The following is a 20,808-nucleotide window of genomic DNA, read 5'->3' on the forward strand; positions in this document are numbered from 1 at the left end:
GAAGAGTCAATATTGGCAAGATGTCAGTTCCTCATGACTTACCAACAGATTCAGCGCAACTCAATCAAGATGCCAGGAAGTTATTTTTACAGATACTGAGAAACTAAATGGATACTGAGACGGAGAGACGCAAAAGACTCTTGGCATCTTTAAGGATTACTAGAGACTGGGGTGCAGTTCAGTAGTAGGGTGCTCGACTAGAATTCAGGAGGCTCTGGGTTCAATGCCAACCCCGCTCCACAAATAAGAGGGGAGAGGAAGGAGGAGGAAGAGAAAGAGAGACTTATTACACAGAATAATCAAGACGGTGTGAAACGTGTGTGTGTGTGTAGTGGGGGGGAGTAAAAAAAAATAGATCAACAGATCAGAATACAGACTACGAGAAACAGTCCCACATAGGTATCAACAGACCTTTGCCAAGGAGCAAGAGGCATTGAGATGACACAAAGAAACTCTTTCCAATAACTAGGCTAGAACAACCGTACATTCAGACGTGGGAAATAATCACGAGATGAACTAAAAGTGGTTACAGACAAATGTAAAATGCGTAACTGTAAAGTCCCTAGATTAAGAAGCGACTTAAAATACAACAGCACAGCCACAACCTAGGACAGAAATAACCGATGAGCTGGGTTTTCCTAAAATTTAAAACTTTTAGCCAGGCATGGTGATACACATCTGCGACTTTAATACATGGGCAAGAGAATCATGAACCCAAGGCCTGTGCTTGTTTTTATGTGACTGTCTTAAGCAAAATGAAAAGACAATGAGAAAATACTTCCAAAAGGCTCAAGTGAGAAAGGGTTTTCCTAAAAAGCATACAGGGAAAACTTACAACTGAGCAGTAAGAACACGGCAACCCAACTGATAAGGTCTGGCAACCTTCTTTCCAGTCTTCTATGTAGAAGGTAGAGAAGAAAATTGGCTTGAGTTGTGGGGTTCCAGGACAGACTGGGCATCGCAGTGGGACATACCCACCCCTCTTTTTTTCAGAAGGGTGAAACACAGAGAACCTAACATTTGATGCTGTTCAGGACGTATCCGTGGAAAGGTTATACAGCTGATACAGCTCAGCCCATTCTGTTCTGTATAACAAAATACCATAGACTGGACTCTTAAAACAACATGAAATTGTGCTCATGAAGTAGCACGTATACTAAAAATTGGAACAATTCAGTGAAGATTAGTCTGGCCCCATACAAGGATGGCGTGCAAATCTGCAAAGTAGATCCACATATTTAAATGAAAAAAAAAAAAAAGCATTCCTCACAGTTTTAAAGGGCAGGGAAGCCAAGGACCAAGGCAATGGCAGCTTTATTATCTGGTGAGGATCTAATACCTGACTCCAAGGTGCAATGAAAACCCATGGAAGATGGGAACAGGGGCACATTTCCTCCACAAGCTCTCTTACAAGAGTTCCTAATCCCACTCACAAAAGCACAACCTTCATGACCCAGTCATTTCCCTAAGCCAAACCCGACCCCCAATATTGTTGCATTAGGGTGAAATTTCAACGAGGCCTAAATATTTAAATCACAGCAGCTGGTCAACAAGTCTAAAAAGAACAGTCAACGTCACATGATATTGGAGAATTGCTAGGAAGTGACAAAATACCATGACACACCTATGAGAGTAGCCGAAATCCCAAACACTGATAATACTAAATGCTCCAAGGATGTGGACCACCAGGAACCATCATCCACTGCTGGCAAAAATGTAGCTAAATCTGAAATGCTTTCAGCAGAGTTTTCTTCCCAGTAGCGACCCAAATGAACGGAAAACCATCCACATGGAAACCTGAGTGTGGATGTTTATTGAAGTTCTGTAGGCATAATGTTATCGTTCACTGTGTAAAGATTATCCTGATCGCTGGTCTCTATGCCCTCATACCTGACTGTAAAACATTGCTCCCCGATTATTCCATAATTGGTCAATAAAGAAGTTTATTACTCAATGACTGAACAGGGGCGAGACTGGACTTCCAACCAGGGAGAGCAAAGACAGGGGGCTGGGGGAGGGGAGGAGGAGAATGGGGATTTACCACAGGAAGAAAGTCCAGGAGACACCATGAGGAAACACCTGGAACCTAGAGAGCTAGATGTAAATGCAGATACTAAAATGCAAGTATCGCTGGGATTTTGACTGGGAGGTAGCCAGGTTAGCTGAGAGGATTAAAATAGAGTAATAATGCTCAGTTGTTGTGCCCTTAAAGCTTGTTAAATAAATATCATAGTCTAGTCTCAATTATTTGGGAGCTAGCTGGGTTAAGGGGAGAAACAGCAACAAACATATAAATTAGCCATTAATACAGTTCCATTTATAGGAGCGATTCTGGGTCTACTGCAGATATGGAGTCACAATGATGCCAGCACAGCTTTACTGATTGTAGCAAATCCACACCAGCACAGGAAGCTGGCGGTGGGTATACTTCTTGGTTTTTGGTTTTGGTTTTGCTGTGACCAACTATCTGCCAAAAGCAACTTAGTAAAGAAGAGGTTTATTCTGGTCACGGAGGGAGATATGGTTCATTACAGCAGGGGAGACACAGCTAAGGGTGGGTCTCCCCTCCTCAGTTGGACTCTCACGACATACCTTAACATGAACATCAAGCGGTTTGTCTTCAAAGCTCCTCTGCATCCCTTCAAGTTGACGACAGACATTAATCATCACACAGTATGGGTGGGAGCATGAGAACGCTGCAGGTTTTGCTCCCATTTCTTTCTTTCTCAGTTTTGCTGAGAAAATGAATGCTAATGCTCAGATGATGACTGTCCCCCAGAGCCCATGTGTGAAAGGTTTGTTCACACCTAGGTGATGCATTTGGGAAATGGAACCTTAGGAAGGCAGGGTCTAGGAAGTAGCCTTTAGCCCTCTCTAGAGGACGGAACCTATGTCTGGTATCGATAACTGAGCCAAAACTTGTAGTTGGCTAGGACACAGACCCTAATGGAAAACCTGGTACTCTAATTCCGCTAGGTGGAATAGCAATAAACTGCCCCCTGAGTTCTTATCTTTCTATCCATAGATTACTACATCTCCCAATCTTTATCAGAGACGCTGCCTTTTGCAGTAGATGATCAATACAGAGACCCATAACAACTCAACACGCAGAGACTAATCGTGTGGGATGCTTAGCTCTCAATAAGACATCTACATCACACTGCCCCCCTCACACAGGCTCAGAAACCATAAGAGAAGAGGGTGGAAAGGGTAAAAGAGTCAGAGAGAGTAATGTCTGTGGCAGGACAGGTCGATGCATGCAGCCATGCACATGAACTCACAGCGGCTGGGGAATGCATGCTCCAGACTGTCACAAGCCCGAGCCTGCCAAAGTCCCACCATGCACATGCCTCACCCCTATACGGAGATTCTGGCACTTGATGGCTGTTGGAAGAATATGGTATGTATGCTTTCTTTGGGGTAATGGGTGGGCCATCGGATGATCTAACACCCACATGCATTCAGGCAGCACTAGGGGGGCTGAGTGAGTGGGGGTAGGGGCTAAGAAAATAAAGTCAATACTGTGAACACATGTATGAAATTATCATAGAATAGATAAATAAAATCAAGTGTAAAATTGAAAAAAAAAAGACGTGAGGGGGTGTATAAAATGCCTTTTTGGTATGAAGGGCAACCTGCTAAAGGAATATTGTAATGTGTTAATTACAGCCAGAAGATGCTACCGCAGAGAATCGTCCCATTTTACCTGAGGCAGTCGAGCCTGTGGAACCTGTAATAGTTCCCTCTCCCATTATCACCAGAAGTTAAAGAAATCTTCAAGAGGAATAACATCGTGCTTTCATAGTTTAATTTTTTTTTTTAAGTTTAAAAATGCAGAATTCTGGAGGTTTTTTTTTCCCCTTCTTTGACTGGCAAATTAGTAGGATGGGTCTCGGTGAACTGTTTTTAGGAGCCCTTTGTACCTGGGCCGCAGCCGCAAAGCAGGGTCTAGTCCCAGTTCTGGAAGACAATCCTTGTGGGGGAATGGCTCCCACCCTGACTTCCGGCTTGGGGGCGGGGGCGGGGGCGGTGTTATTTTTGTTTTCTGAGGAACCATACTGTTTAAAATTAGAACGTACGGTGTGGTGACGCTGGCAAGTGACCAAGTCAATTACAAAAGGTGTAAAACACAAAAGCAGAGGTGCAGACATGCCGCAAACACGCTTGTGAGGATTTACTTCCGCCGCCGCCACTCGGTCTCTCGGGCAAATGCTGATTTTGTGTGTGTGCTCGAGTAAAGCTTTGTCCATGAAATAAACGGCAAGAGTGGAGTTGACGCAACTGGTGGATTAAAAATAGGGGATTTCTGGCCATGTTTACACTTTAGATAAACAATGAATATCTTGCTACACTTCTTACTGGGATATAGTTTGGACTCACCCTTGTGAGGTAGAGGCTCTGGTGGCTTTTGGGAACTGGTCAGCATCTATTGTAACGCCATCGCATCTTCACTGGCTGTCCTGGAAACACTGGTCTTCTTTCTGGCTATGAAGCTGCCTGTCGTGGACACTCCGGGTTTACACACTGTTTATAGTGTAAAGCGTATTTCATTGGAAAACCGTTGTATGCTGCTAGAGCTCACGGAGGAGCTGGTCCTGGCCCCGTGTCCTCTCCCCAGCCTCTGCTTTTCAGATCCAGGAGTATTTGTCCTCCAAGGCTCCTTGTCTGGGGACAGGTGCCAAACTCCCAATTCTGTGGCGATGCAGGTGAGGGTAAGGGGACAGAACAGTAAGAGCTCTGTGTCCTTGAGAATAGCTGGAGGCCAAGTGCTTCCTTCCATCAGATGTGCCTATTGTTTATCCCGAGATACAATGGCTGCAGTGGGGAAGTGTGGCCAGGTAATCGCGCTCATTCATGGAGAGAAAGCTCAGTGGGGGACTTAGCAGACTGCCTCAACTTCCCTGTTGGTTTCTTCTAGATGTTTAAGAGCCCTCAACTTGGTGATGTTGTCTCTGTCTGCTGCTGTTCAGTCTTTACTTGGAAGCCCTACACTAGGGACACTTTCACAGGGACTCCATCAGGAACTCTAGCTGTCTGCCTTTGTGGGGCTTCCCCAGGGCATTTCTTCTGGAAGTTTTGAACACCTAATTAGATGGTTTTATCCTTCCTTCCTATCTATCTCTATCTATCTATCTGTCTGTCTATCTATCTATCTATCTATCTATCTATCTATCTATCTATCATTATTTATTATTTTCCATGATTAATAAACTCTCTCATTCAAAATCAAAGTATGATTATAGAGCACTGTCTGAATTATACAGAAGAAATGGGACCATAGGTCATGTAGTTCTTTGATTTGTTCCCCCACTCAGCATAGCTCATCAATAATACAGCATGTATTAGTACTTTAAGGTGTGTGAGTGTATGTGTGTGTGTGTATGTGTATGTATGTATGTGTGTGTATGTGTGTATATGTGTGTGTATGTCTGTATGTGTATGTGTATGTGTGTGTGCACGTGTATGTGTGTGTATGTGTGTATGTGTGTATATGTGTGTGTATGTCTGTATGTGTATGTATATGTGTGTATATGTGTATGTGTGTGTGCACATGTATGTGTGTGTATGTATGTGTGTATGCATGTGTATGTGTATGCGTATGTGCGTGTATGTGTGTATGTGTGTATGTATGTATGTGTATGTGTGTGTATGTATGTGTGCATGTGTGTGTGCATGTGTGTGTGCATGTGTGTGCATGTGTGTGTGTATGTATGTATGTGCGTGTGTGTGTGTGTGTGTGTGTGTGTGCATATATGTGTACAGGTGCCCATACATGTCAGAGACACTGGAGTCCCTGAGCTGAAGTGACAGATGGTTTGTGAGCCCCTGGACATGGGAGCTGGGAACTGAACTTGTGACCTCTACAAAGCCATAGGCTGCACCTTAACTTCTGAGCCCTCTCTGCAGCCCAAGTCCTTCGCTCTTTGTATGGGTGAGTAGTATTCATTGTGTGGGCATACTATATTTTGTTTATCCCTTCTTCAGCTGACACATACTTGGGCTGTTATAATTAGTGATGCTATGAATATTCATGTACAAGGTTTATATAGGCAAATGCATTCTTGGCTCCTGGATATATAGCTAGGAGTGGAAGCTGTGGGCGACTTAAAGTAACTCTGTGCCTTTCTGTGGCGCCAAAGCAGCTGCACCATTTTGTCTTCCCACCGGCAATGTATCGGGCTCCAATTCATCCACCTTCTTGTCAACACTTGTTACTGTCTGTCTTTTAGAGTCAGCCCTCCTTCTGTGTGGGGGTGAGGAAAGGATGCTTAGCACACCTCTGAGGGACGTCATGTGCCTATGTGAAGACAATCTGAGCCAGGCCAGGCAGCTACTGTGCATATATTTTGTCTCTCCACTGTCACTCCTGGGCAGCTCCTGTGTGAGGAGCGAGTTCACCTCACCCTGGGCTGCTCACTGCAAGGTCTCTTATTAACACGAGAAAAAGAAAATTAACACCTTGGAAGATATCAAAAACGTAGAGAACGGGGTTAGAGAGGAAAGTTAGAAATCAGTGAAATAAAAGATTTGTGTGCAGTGTAACTTGGGAGGTATGCTTGCAGGTGCACACAGGCCAGATTTCAACACTAGGAAGATGCACCCTTCTAGGATCTCCACTCTCTTCATGAGGGTCCCAAGTCCCGGTGGAGAAGTGACCATAAATGCCCAGTGTCTCCCTGAGAGGCTCCATCCAGCAGCCAATGGAAAGAGATGCAGACAGCAAAACATTAGATGGAACTCGGGGAGTCTATGGAAGGACTGGGGGATAATGGGGGCCCAGAGAGGACAGAGACTCCATAGGAAGGCCTGGACCCTTGTGGACTCCCAGAGACTGAGTCACCAAGCAAAGAGCAAGCACAGGCTGGACCCAGGCCCCTGCACATATGTAGCAGACAAGCAGCTTGGTCTTCATGTGGGGGCTGTCCCTGAGCCTGTTGCCTACCTGCCTGTGGATCCTGCACCCCTAAATGGACCCCTAAGTGGGGCCCTGTCCCTTGGTAGGAGAGGAGGTGCCTAGTCTTGCAGCGACTTGATGTGCAGCTTGATGTGCAGGGAGGAAGGGATTGTTGGGGGGGGGGTGATACCTAGAAGGGGATCCCTCTTCTCAAAGGAGAAGGAAGGGAGGAATGGGGGGAAGATCTGTGTGAGGAGGGTACTGGGAGGAGAGGTGGGGATGATGTTGGGATGTAAAGTGAATAAATACATTTTTTTAAAAAAAGCTCCAATCTCTACTTTTCTTACTTTAAATCTGAGTTACTTTCAAGAAGGCCTAAGCTGTGTGGAAATGCAAGCTTAAGATTCTTCTGGAACTTCCCCAGTGCAGGTGGGACCTCTCATGTGACTCCTCGTGTCGCCCATGACAACGGCCTTCTCCAGCCCTCATCTCCCACACCTTGCTTCTGTTATTTTATCCCAACAGCAATGCTCTCAGCTCATCGTCCTTAAAGCAACAGAAAACAGGGCTCAGGAGGGAACTGCCAGGTATGCCCAGAACAGTCAAGGTCCCCCACTTCCTACAGGGCAGAGTCTCTGTGAGCTCCTCCTAGTATCATATCTTCACAGGCTGTTTGTCCAAAACTGTGCGTTTAAGCCCATGGGAAACATAAGTCCAGAAATGGCAAGTGGTCCATTTCTAATCCGGACCCACAGAATGGAAAACGTAGACACAAAAAAGTGATTTATGTACCCAAGTTCAAAGCAGTACTCTGCACCATAGCCAAGAGGTGGATAGGACCCACATGGCCATCACAAGATGAACGGATTAAAAAACCAACATGGTGTACACATTCCTTATAAAGGAACCTTTGCTACATTCCATTAACACAGGCCAGACTTAAAAAGAAGTGTCAAGTGAAGCAAACCAGCCATGAAAGGGTTTATATTATGAGTCCACGTATCTGAGTCAAATTCCAAACTCACAGAGACAGGAAGAACAGCGGTTACTGGCCGGGTCTGGTGGGGTAAGTGCTTAACAGGGAGGCATCCAGCTTCTCCTTGAGATGCAGTTCTGGGATGGAGGCTGGAGACAGCCACGCTGGGAAGGTATTTAATGCCACTGACGGGGACAGAAAATGACTACACAGTAACTGTACACTGCATGTACTTATTAGAACAAAGTGCTGGTTGGTTGTTGACTCCTGGCGAGGCTGGGGGTGGGGTGAGTCCTCAGGACAAGGAAGGGGAGGAAGAGTGACCTTGAACCGCTCATTATGGCGAGCAAGACAGTCAGCAGCCAAAATTAGGTGAGCGAGAAGAGCACAGAACAATGCGAGTGCATTCTGGGAAGTCAGGGAAGCCCCGAGTTTGAGAGGGGATGGGTAATAGGACTCAGGAGAGCCAGGAGGGTAAGGACTGGACAGTTCCCATGAAACAGAACTCTCTGTCTCTTTACAGAGCATAGCATCTGCTCCGGCTCTCAGGAAGTGGCGCGGCTGCGTGGAACGCTTGCCTGGCACACACAAGCCATGGCGTTCCGTTCCCCAAACTGAAAAAAAAAATTACACCTCGGGGGAAAAGAAATGTGAGGTAAGATAATGAGGTCCTTTTTAGCATCAAATTGCAGAAGTTGAGAAGGAACAGAATTCTCAGACATCCCGGAGCTTGGTAGCTGGAGTCGCACAGTGGCGTGAATATGCCCGGCACTCTGAACTGTACCCTCGACGCCAAAGTGGTTCCATGTTGGAGACATTTTACCACAATTAAAGAAAAAGTTAGAAAACTCTGCTGTGTGCTCATCTTTCGCCACTGTTGATCAGGGCGATGTGACAGATCTCTGTAGCCATCTGTTCACTGTCAAATGTCCAAAGCCTTAAAGCTGCGTGCTCCTGAACCCCGCAACCTTACCTCTGAGAATCTGTTTAATGGCAATGAAAAAAGGATTCCGCGGGGGTCATCTGCAAAATGAGTATCACCAGCGAGCTGCTTATTACAAACAAAAATGGAGGCCAGAGAGATGGCTTAGCAGGTAAGAGCCTTTACTCCTCAGGCAGAAGGCTGCAGTTCAGTTCCTAGCACACACATTACCTGCAACTGCAGCTCCAGGGGCATACAAAACACAAGTGTGAGTGCACACCCCAACACACGAGCACGCAAAACTGAAAACAATAAACGTAAATCTTTTAAAACAAAAATAAGTGAAAATGAACCCAAAGTAACAAAGCGCCCAGGGCAATGGCTGAAGCTCTTGCTCACGGAAACAAAGTCCGTCTTCTAAAATGCTGATGGATACCGAGTATCCCCTCATGGAGACTTTCTTTTCACCTTCACCCACCGCGGGCTTCTTCAGTTTAGTTTTTAGGGGTTTTGTTTGCTTGCTTGCTTGTTTGTAAAGGCAAAGTCTCAGAAGCTCAGGCTGGTCTTGAACTCAATATATAACAGAAGTTGTTCTTGGCTTCTGATCCGTCTGCCTCCACCTCCTAGTCCTGAGGCTGCAGGCTTATGCCCCCGCCCCAGCCTGTTACGAAACAAGGTGGCCACGGACCACTGCTGAGTCTAACCGGCTGCACCCTTCTCTGCCCCTTCCTCTTGGTGTGTGTTGTGCGTGTGTGTGTAAGCCTATGTGTTTGCCTATTTGGGGACCCGTGTGGACACACATGCATATGTGTGTCTTCGTGTAGAGGCCCGAGGTTGACATTAGGTATCTTCCTTGATGGCTCTCATTTTGTTTTATTTCATTGTGACGAGGTCTCTCAATTGGACTCAGAGATCACTAGTATCCTGCTAGCCATCTTGCCCTGTTTGTCTCAAAATGTCAGGATTATAGGCAATGGGCATGCCTGCTCAGTTTTTATGAGGGCTGTGGGGATCTGAACTCTGGTCCTCGTACTTGCATAGCAAGTGCTTTATTTATCCACTGAGACTGAGCCATCTCCCCAGGCCTTTGGACTTTCTTCTACCAAACACAACACACACACACACACACACACACACCCCAAACCAGAGCTCCAGAATTCCAACAATAACCAATCAACACTAGGACTGAGATGACAGTGAAAAGGGCAGGTTACAAAATAGCATCGCTCTACTCCAAACCTCATAAACACACTTACTCGTGTATAAACACACACTTAGGCTACAACTGTAAATGGAATGAGACAGCAAAAGCCTTTGCTTGAGAACCCAGGCTTCTTAACAACTGTCCATGTGAGCACCTGTGTGCCTCAGGAGTCCCCCTGAATGCTGTAGACCTGGGGTTCTCCCTGAGAACAATCAAGAATCGGTTTGCTGAGCACACACAAGATCCAGACAAGGAGCTTTGATGGATGTAAAAACTGCCCAGCAGGGGTTGGGGATTTAGCTCAGTGGTAGAGCGCTTGAGCGCAAGGCCCTGGGTTCGGTCCCAGCTCTGAAAAAAAGAAAAAGGAAGAAAAAAAAAAACCTGCCCAGCAAGAGCAGCACACCTCGTGGTTCCCAAGCTAGAGAGCAGGTCCAGAACCACCTGGACCAAACGGAACAGGTGTGAGCACAAACACGAGTGGCAGAGGGAAATACTCCAAAGAAGTGTAGAAGGAGGAGCCGGACAGGGGCTTGGACCCAAGGAGCCGAGTCCCCAAGCATCTAGGTGCTGTACTTAGTAGGTCCAAACTATGCATCACCCTGGAGAGACCAGGGCCTGTGTGTTTAGTTCTCATCTGGCTTAGTTTCTAGCTCACAGTGAACGTACTGGTTTCTAACCTACTGACCGAGAAGTACCTGTTTATCACCCGCCCTTTCCCTGGGTTCCATTACTGAAAGTTTTTGGCCTTGTAGGCAATATTTTTTTTTTTTTTTTTTTGAGCTGGGGACCGAACCCAGGGCCTTGTGCTTCCTAGGCAAGCGCTCTACCACTGAGCTAAATCCCCAACCCCTTCTAGGCAATATTTATAAAAGAGAATTTGTTTTCGCATTTATTGGTCCGAGTCACACGTGACTGTCAAACAGCTTGCTGATCTGTAGGAATCCAGCAAGGTGGCCTCAAGAATGCAGGTGTGCTGGTTTTCAGCTCAAGCCACCTGGAAGCCTGGCAGCTGCCCTTTGTCTGCAGAAAGAATGCAGTCCTGTGGGCACCTATCTATCCCCTGTGCCAGGTTCCTGGGTGAGGGCTGCTGGGGCAGCCAGCCTTGCCTTCACACCCGAGGACACAGCTCAGGACACTAAAGGCATCTGCAGCCTGAGCTCTAGTGTATACACAAGGCAGTGATGCGCTGGGAACTGAGTATTCCAGGAGACGGAAGCACTGAGGGAAAGGAAGGAGGCCTACAGTAGAAACAAACTGTTCTAAAGCTACGGCAAGTTTACTGTGATATGGAGGTGGACGCCCCTCAACAGCCCTCTATTTGCTATAGCCCCAAGCACATAGTAGGTCCAAAATAACGCCGAGCTAACAATATGGACAGGCACAGTGGTGCATTCCTTCAAGCCCAGCAACTTGGGAGGCTGAGGCAGGAGGACTACCATGAGTTCAAGACCCCAACCCAAACAAAGCCTAATTATTTGGCTTTAACATAATGTGGAAGTTACATTGCATGTGCCCAGGAAGGGAAGATTCTGTTGCTCTATTACTTCCCCTATTGTCAAGGCCCTAAGTATAACCAGTCCCATCTTGTCTACAAGGACAAGCTATGGTGGCCTCCAACCAGATGTCCTTCCTGCTGGGGCAGGACAGGAGGTGCACAGGTGTAGAAGGATCCCAGGTAGATGCTGCTCTAAGGGCAGTACAAAGCTACAGGTGCCACTATGCTCACACCCCCCTCCAGCTGGGGCCTGAATTCCCTCTTCTACCCAAACATTAGAACCTAACTTAGCAGATAGGTCTTGGTCATCTGCTGCGCACTAGTTTTCCAAATTTTTGTCTGTGGAATTTCCTTGCCATTCCACAGCTTTAAACATTAACTCTACATGACAACGCCTGGATATATATCCCCAACTCACGTGTCTCTCCTGAACCCCATGTGTGCACCTCATTTCCTTGCACCATGTGGTCTGTCGCTACAGAAGCATCCTGGGCATCTCACATCTAGCATAGAGCAGAAACACCGCTCTGTGACTGTCCTCTCCAGCAGCCCAGGGCCTCGGTCTCCTTCTCAGTTGCTGCCCATGGCTCACCGACGTGCTAAAACTGCAAACGGCTACACGGTGCAGACTGTGCTATTGTGCCGGTCAACTACCTGGCAAGAAACAGATATCTGGAAGGGGTTCTGAGGAAAAGGTTAAGTGGCTTTGTAGAAAGATGCCAGTTGGGTTGGCAGTGGCCTGAGGGGGCAGGGCAGGACCAAGACAGTGGGCTCACAAAGGGCTTGTACTGTGGACGATCTTGTCAACTTGCCTAGGTGCTTTACAAATATTTTCCATGTGTCCACGACACCAGAAGGTTGGGAAACACTGACTACATTACAATGGCCTCTCTGTTTCTAGTTCTCTGTTGGCAGATAAACAACCTTGAGTTTCTCCCCTTCCTACCTCTAAGGCAGCATGTATGTTCCACCCAACATCCTCCTTGGCCCAGGGGCCCTCGTTGGCAAAGTCCCTATAGGCTGCTTGTTAATACAGGGCCAGGGACAGGCTGGTCTACTGGCCAGATGCCTAGCACAAATGGCTCTCCCCACTAAAGGGACCAGTCATTGGATGCCAATCAACCGCCTCCTTTCAGACCTCACCTGGCACCCGTGCAGTTGGAGCCCCTCCCACCACCTGTAATTATACATTATGAACGTAACAATTCAATTCTCCTACGGTTCCAACAAAGAAGTGTCAGTATCAAACTGAACTCAAAATCCTGCTTTATCTACAAAAGGTCAAGCCAATATTAACTGTAAAGTCAGGAAGAGGCAAGTCAGTTAACAAACACAATTGAGCATTATGTAACCATTTTCAAAAGAGAACATCACTGGACTAGTTAAATACCGCTCCCTGTAAATCAGTGGTTCTCAACCTTCCTAATGTTAATACAGTTCCTCATGTTGTGGTGATCCCCAACCATAAAATTATCTTTGTTGCCACTTTAAATAAAACTGTAATTTTGCTCGTTATGAATCATAATATAAGAATCCGAGATGCAGGATATCTGATACACAACCCCTTGGTTGAGAACCGCTGCTCTCTCTACCGGGGAGAATCTTTCCCACTCCTTCCAGTTTCTGGAACTAGCTCATTGGCTCATGGCCTTTTCAATCATCTTCAACACCTGCCACAAAGTATCTCCAATTTTTTCTCTGCAAAGATCCTCCCTCCCCTGCAATCTTCTGTCTGTGTACCTGAAACTTTCCCTTACTCTCTCTCTGGTCCCACACTCATGACTGACCTGGGCCTGGAAATTTGGGAGAATCTCCATGTACAATTCTTCATTCACCCGCCTCTGCAAAGATTTTTTACCACACGAGATTGGCTTCTAGGTTGCAGAGACTGCAGACTGTTATCTCTGAGGGATACTCTTCAGTCTGCCACGACAGTTATAAAATCTTTGGGCTGAGAGTGTAGCTCAGGCGGTAGGTGCTTGCCTAGAATGCATGAGGATGTGGGTTCAATCCCCAGCACCGCATACAGTGCGGAGTCTCGTGCCTGTAATCTCCACACTGCAAGCCCAGAGGCCAGGACTGGGAGGACAGCTCAACGGTGAAGTGCTTGCTCCACACATGTGAGAACTTGGGTCCAGATCTCTAGAACCCTCAAGCCAAACATGATAGCACACACCCAGAGGACTTCTTCACCCAGAGAGGAGGCAGAGACTCCTGGGAAGCTCAAAGGCCAGTTAGCCTGGCACACAATGGCAAAATGACAAGCGATATTATCTCTCCTAAGGTGGGAGATGAAGACCAACATCCCAGGTTGTCCTCCGACCTCCACGTTCAAGCTCTGACATACACAGAGCTATAATCACAAGAAACACATGTGCACACATACAAGGATTAAAACAATAGCTAATCGTAATCATAGTAATTCCTTCAACAGGTTAGAGCCTTTCTTTCTCTCTGGAACCATTAGCCGGCCTTCCCTGACTCTTCATGCACCCATCTTATCTGAGGTAAGGCTTCCATATTGACTCCTCCTTCTCTTCCTGACTCCCCAGGGTTGGATATCTGTGCAGATGGACGAAGGCTATCGTAGCATGCCACCCTACACTTCCAGCCTGGGCTGACTCAGTGATGCCTGCTTGTCTCCACTCCCTCTGATAAGCACAGCGTTCCTAGAACCTCCATCTCCCACTCTGAGCTCTCTGATGGGTGGGCGAAGCCGAGAGCCCGTAGGGGATCTGCAGGCTGGACTGGCTTCCTCTGGCTTCCTCACATTGCCTTTTCTCCCCTTCCTCTTTGCAATCGGGAAATTTGTTGCAGTCTCCCAATTGCTGTTAATTCCCTCTTATTCACATGGGTGCCCTGGGATTATACTTTGCTAGTCTCTTTATTATCATTTTAATGGGTTCTGAGTAGAGAAGGTATAGAAACACCCAAGATGTTTCCTCCATTTTGAACTCTAAGCTAATCTTTCATTTTTCAGTTACAGCTTGCATATGCTTAAAAGATAAGAGACGTTCTCTTCTAAATCCGCAGGCTGCCTTCAGGGGGTGACCATGGAGACTGGCAGGTTCCATCCAGTACATCCCAGCCTGCCACCTGGCCCTGCCTCTACGTGGAGCCCTTCTATGGATGTGTACTTCTGCCTGCCACAGATCAGCCGGCACAAGTTAAGAACTGGCCAACTGCATGAGGGCTTCCTCTTTCCAGGATTTGTCTTCAAGTAAATTAGTTCTCCCTCCTAATGTCAGAGAGAGACATTTGCAGCTGCACGGCTCAGGGACACCTTCTGCAGGTTCCGCTGGCCTCAGAGAACCTTTTTACTCAAAAGCAAAGATTGCATGTTACGGCTTTACAAAGTCCCGAGTTTAAAAATAAACATGGGTATTTGAAGGAACACAAAAATAGTTTGTGCCCTCAGCTCTCCAAAGCCCAATGGCACTAGGTGCCTGCTGGCTCCGAGGACACCCAGAGAGCCCAAATCTAACACAAAGCCCTCATGGACCTCAAATAAGCGAGACAGCAAGGAAGAGAGCCTCCCAGGTGCTTGGATCCTTTGTGTTATCCAGGCCCATCCAGGCCCATCCAGGCCCAGCTCCCTCCAGCCACACAAACACCCACCCTGTTGGCTCTATTCACAAACCAGTTGTAAAGACAGTAGCTGACCTGAAACCCTAGTCACCACCCAACTCCTGCCTTTGAGGTCTCCTCCTCTCCAATCTCTGTACCCAGCCAACAGGCTTAACAGTGGAAGCTCCTGGCAGGCTGTGGAAGCCCCTGGTAGGCTATTCATGTCTTTCCATGAGCTGTGCCCTCCCCGGGATGCCTTTCTCACAGCCCCCTGCCCCACCCTACTCCCCCTAGTCAAAGCCCCATCATGCTTCAAGGCTAGCACAAATGAGTTACTTCATACATTAGAACCAGCAATCTGAGTTCTCTCGTTGAAGCTTATCTTTTCTCTGTGCTTTTTCTTTGGTCGCTGTGTTGCATTCTGCCTCGTCTCAGAGTAGCTATCATTCTTTCCCTTCCATAATCCTATGAACCCTCTTAGGCAGGGATCAGACTTCCTTTTGTGTGGACCCTGAGTACATCAAGAGAGGAAGTGTGGGGCTGGAGAGATGGCTCATCAGATAAGGTGTTTATGATCCTTGCAGGGGACCCAAGTCATCAGCACCAACTAAGACAGCTCATAGCTATAGGTAAATCCAGCTTCAGGGGAATCGAATACCCCTGGCCTCCATGCACTCAAGTGCATATACCTTTCTGCACGCACAAACAAATGCACATAATTTAAACTAATAAAAATGAATCTTAGAGTGGGGCTTGAGGCTAACAACACCTTAACTAAAGCCAAAACGCACATAGCTTATACCAAGCTAGCAGAACCCAATGTAATTCCAAAAGGCAGGCAAGCAGACCCTTGCTGGATGGTATCGGGACCTGAGAATGCTTTTCCACAGTAGAACTGTTGTTGCCTATGCAAGTCCGTGAGCACTCGCATGTACACACAGGGCCATGCTGGGGTGCCCTGACCCGCTCAGCCCCCAGCTTCTGGAACCCTAGTTTGAACTTCTCCACTGGAAATCTGTCCCTGTGTCCTGCACAAGTGACCTTTCCCACTGTGCCCTACCCAATCTGAAGGGATGTCGAAAGCACAGCTTACTGGGTAAACTCACAGGCTATTGCTGTGTCTCCCATGCTGCTTCACAACCAGACTCACGACAGCCTGTGTCAACAGAGAGGCAGAGAGCAGGGCACACAGAGAGACAGAGAATGAGCGGAGACAGCCACAAACACCCACTAAGGCTCTGTTCAGATGTCTCTGAAAGATCCAAAAGGTCCAAAAGCAAAGAGTCACATGGTTTCCTGAGACCCTGTGGATGTCCTGGCTGCTGTTTGGATAACAGGTCATGACCAAGTAGGCTGGGCCTCCATACCGGCTCTTCTAGAATGCCTTTTCTGTGTTGTGTGGGGGCTTGGCTGCCAGCGGGAAGGTCCAGACAGCTGGGGCTCATGTGTCCTGGCTGCAGTCTGGCTCAGAACAGCCTGTGCTGGCTTCCATGAACTAAGGGCATGTCACCCAGCTCCTCCTCAGGGCCAGACACGGTCTCCACACACTCATTTTCACCTTCTCAAAGCACACTTCAAACTTCTATCCTCAGATTCGCCCATTCCCAAGCACATTTTACTGGGTGCCAGGGTGGTTCATACCCCTCATAAGGAATCTGCTTTCTAAACAGAAAGGGCCTTCCTGTGAACCAACAGCAATGCTGAGGTCCTTCCTACCAAGCTCTCCACAGGGTTTTAGAAGAGGTACCTCCTTAGATTGTGGTGTTTAACTAGTCATTTCTTGTGTGGGCATCATACTGGCCACCGACACTTGAGAGACCTCTCCCAATCCTCCCGACAGCCTTGAGATCAGCACCATGGCTTTTTTTGCAGAGGTAATTAGCTAAAAGGAAAGGTCGAGTAACTCATTCAAGCCAGGCAATGGTGGCTCACACCTTTAATCTCAGCCCTTGGAAGACAGAGACAGGAGGATCTCTGAGTTTGAGGCCAGTTCCAGGTCTACAAAGTGAGTTCCAGGACAGTCAAGGCTGCATAGAGAAACCCTGTATCCACCACACACACACATACACATACACATGCACACGCACACACACACACACACACACACACACACACACACACACACACACACACACACAGAGTAATTTGTTCAAGTTCATATACCTTCATTACACAATGGTCACTGTGTCACCTAATCCCTGTGATGCTTTGGGCTCCTTTAACATCTGTCCCACCGTGTGTGTCTGGTTACGCCCATACCTTTGTTCTACCTACCCTCCTTCTCTCCCACGCCCCCTCAGACCTTTGCCTCTCCTCCATGTTCAAGACGAAGTGTTCTTGGGATGCTCCGCTGGCTTCTGAGTAAACAGGTTTATCCTTGTCCATCTGTCCAGGGCAAAACCATCTCAGGTGCTGACTCATCATGAGACTGTCAACGTCAACTTCCAACACCCCTGTTACTTCCCTTGATTCTTGGTGATTTGGGCTCCTGAATCACCATCTTCTCTCCTCCACTGCCCTTGTTTTGATTCGTGGTGATTTCTGTGCATGCAGAGATGACCCTTCCAATCGGCCTTTTAGACCTAAACTTTTTCCTCTCTCTCAGCCTCTCTTAACCTCTCTTGTCCTAACTTGTCATGACCAGTATCTCCAACCCATCTACAATCTTCATTTCCTTGGTGCTTCTCTCGGAACCAATGCATATCATCCAAGTCCATTCCGGGGCTATAACAGTACGCAAGCGGCTGGGCGGCTTAGAATGGGTAGAAATCTATTTCTTACAGTTCTGCACATTGGGAAATTCAAGATGGAGGTGCTAGCAAATTTGGTGTCTGAGGAGGATCTACTCTCTCTAGCTGTGCTCCCTTATGAAAGGGTCAAGTCCTTTGACTTCTTTTCAGGGCAGGATTTCCATTCCTGAGAGTTCCGTGTTCGTGGCCCAATCCCTTCTCAAACGCTCGCCCTCCTCACACCATCACATTGGTGAGGAGAGTTGAAAACGAGAGTTTTGCAGAGTCAGCAAATGATTCCGAACCTTGCAACTGCAGCCACCCTGCCCCGCTCAGCGACACTTCCAGGCTCTCCCACCTCTTGTTTCTTTCTAACACTTACATCATAGGATTGACTCCTCCCGTTCTCACTCACTATGTGCTTCATTAGACTCTTCCACGAAGGCAAAGGCTCTTATATGTCTGACTTCCTGATACCTCGAACACCACCAAGAACACAACTCAGTGAAGGAATCAACTATAATTGAGTAGTTACTTTATGATTATTCTCAATCCATCTATCTTCCTTGCTATACTGTAAGGCAGGGGGTTCTCAACCTGTGGGTTGCAACTCCTTTGGGGATCTCATATCAGATGTCCTGCATATCAGATATTGACATTACAATTCATAACAGTAGCAAAATTACTATTATGAAGTAGCAACTAGGTAATTTTATGGTTTATGTTCCTCAACATGAGGAACTGTATTAAAGGGTCACATCATTAGGGAAGTTGAGAACCACTGCTGGGTCCACAAAGGGAGGCCAAGTCTGTCTCTGCCAACACTAAAGGTACACAGTAAATATCAATCAATGAGTGATAGTTGGGGATCTAAAAAGGCACTGCTGGGCTCCGTCTGCTGGTTTTACAAGGCTAACCTCCTCCCAGGTGGCTCAAAGGTAGCTGTTCTCACTGGCTGCCACTTGAATGTGGGCAACCCAATAAAGCTGATAAGACTAAGGACAAAGACCAGAGGCCTCTAGAGCAGATATTTGAGTGTACGTACACCTGCCTCAGCCAGCCAGATACCTGATCCCATGGATATAGGGCGACATCCACATTTCTATCAAGAAAAATCAGAGGTTACCTGAAATTTTCCTTCTAAGCACAGACCACAGAAGGCCTCAACTGGGACTTTCTCCCAGTGATAAGCACTTAATGAGACCCCATCTGGGTGTCACATCACATGAGTTCAGCGTTCCTTGCCAACTGAATTCATGATTCACTGGGTTAATTTTCCCTTTAGTGAATAAAGGACTCACCCTAGGAAAAAGAGCCTATAGAGAAATCTAAGAACTTTTGCAAGATGTGCAAAGAGAAACTCGTGTGACCTCTAAGAATTCAAACCCCCAACTTCTCTGAAGGGTTGGGGACCAAATCCTGAAATCTATGTGGCTCCAGATTCCTTCCAGTTCAGCAGTGGAGGAAAGAACAGCCTCCATGCAGCTCAGACTCAAATAAGGGAGTAGCCATCAAGTGTGGACAGAGGAACACCGGAAGGATTCTGAGTCATAGCCAAAAGCAAGCAAGCAGTACGGGCTCTGGAGGGCTCATAACCAGGCTGTGTGTCAGGGTCAGGATCAAGGCGATTGGTGCAGATCCAGCCCAGCAGGTTTACTTATCTGACATTTGGATTCCTATTACATAATCTGAAATAACTCTTCAATGAGCATGGCTGGAGGAAGCAAATCCACAGAACTGAAGTCCAGTCACTCTGATAACCACGGCTGAAGTCTGAGGGGAAGGACCAGGGAAAGGCTGGGAGACGGGGGGTTGGGAAAGGGAAGACGGCTGTGCTATCGAAGGAGCTGGGCAGATGACATCTGCAGCCAAATGACGCACGTCAGAGTAAATCTTACTTTCAACCTCTGCCCTCTTAAAACTCTGTGGCCACAACCTGCCGGAGGGACACGTCTGCCTTCTTCTCTAGACCTCTTGCACTCTTGAAATAAAGAGGTCTTCCCCCTCTCGTGCAACTGTGAAAGTCTTACAAAATATGAACTTTAGAGTGCCTGCCTTTGTGTAGGACAATAGTGTGAAACCTGTACCTTGGCCGTGTACTTTGAATCAAGTGGCTTGGCGTCTCTGAGCTCCAATTTTTTTTTTTTTTGAAACGTGGACACTTAGATGAAATAATTCACGAAAGGGATCAAGAAAGAACAGGTCCCTTGTCCTGGTAGAAGTCGTTCTTCCATAGAAGGCGAGGAAGACCCCATAAGGTCACTGTGTTCACCACTGTGACCTTGTGGCCCACCTTATATGTGCAAACCATGTCATTTTGTGGCCTCCACGGCAGCCAAGAAGTGATGGGCTGATCCCAAATGCCACCATTGCCAGGGGGGGAAGACTCTTAGGAAATACAAAAAAGGTTTCTTCCTTCCCTCTAAGATCGTCCAGAAACGTCCAGCAAGTAGTGGGGAAGCCAGCACTTGTATTAACAGCGGTAGAGAAGACAGAGACCTTGCCTGAGGCCACAGTCTTCTCACATGGCCAGCCCTTGGCAGTGGGGAAATAGAGAAGACCAGCTAAGAGGTCACTGCTCTGATGTGGCTGATACTGCTGCCAGAAAGCTCTTGTGACACGTGCCATCTCCCCCTCTTGTGTGACATTTCAACAGTTTTACCAATTTGCCAAATGCTTGGCAGGCAGCGTTTGAAGTTGATTGATTGATTTTTTTTTTTTTTTTTTTTTTTTTTTTTGCAACCTCCTTAGGCCCCTCAGCTGGCTTTACCCTTGAGAGAGTGGCTCCTGGAGACCACGGTGTGACCAGACCAGCCTGGATCAATACTGCCGTGCTCAGTGTTCACCATTTAATTATTTAAGGCCACGAGGCATTGTTTTCTTCTTGGGGCAAAGCTTTCAGAGCATTTAAAATTCATGGGAGAAGCCAAGAAGCTTTTTTTAGCTCCCTCCCTCGAAGCAAATGATATGTCTTTCAGTCAGGCCTCAATTCCAGTTTTCCAGAATATTCTACCCTTGAT

The 20,808-nt window shown here is 47.1% G+C and overlaps 1 protein-coding gene and 1 non-coding gene across 5 annotated transcripts in view; one reads left to right on the forward strand and one right to left on the reverse strand.

The window, feature by feature from the left end:
- Homer2 (homer scaffold protein 2) overlaps positions 1-20,808 on the reverse strand; it is a 100,816-nt gene that overhangs the window by 60,663 nt on the left and 19,345 nt on the right. Inside the window, exon 1 of one of the 4 annotated variants that reach the window (XM_063287628.1) lies at positions 4,381-5,098. The exons of the other annotated variants lie outside the window; for them this stretch is intronic. The gene's annotated coding sequence lies outside the window, so the exon portion shown is untranslated. Of the gene's footprint in view, positions 1-4,380; positions 5,099-20,808 lie in introns of those variants that run through there. 4 annotated transcript variants of the gene reach the window in all.
- Positions 1,134-1,240, forward strand: Rnu6-946 (RNA, U6 small nuclear 946). The gene has a single exon (XR_005499984.1). It is a non-coding gene; the product is annotated as a U6 spliceosomal RNA (small nuclear RNA).

This window comes from Rattus norvegicus, chromosome 1 (assembly GCF_036323735.1).
Source record: "Rattus norvegicus strain BN/NHsdMcwi chromosome 1, GRCr8, whole genome shotgun sequence".
NCBI classification, from domain to species: Eukaryota; Metazoa; Chordata; class Mammalia; order Rodentia; family Muridae; genus Rattus; species Rattus norvegicus.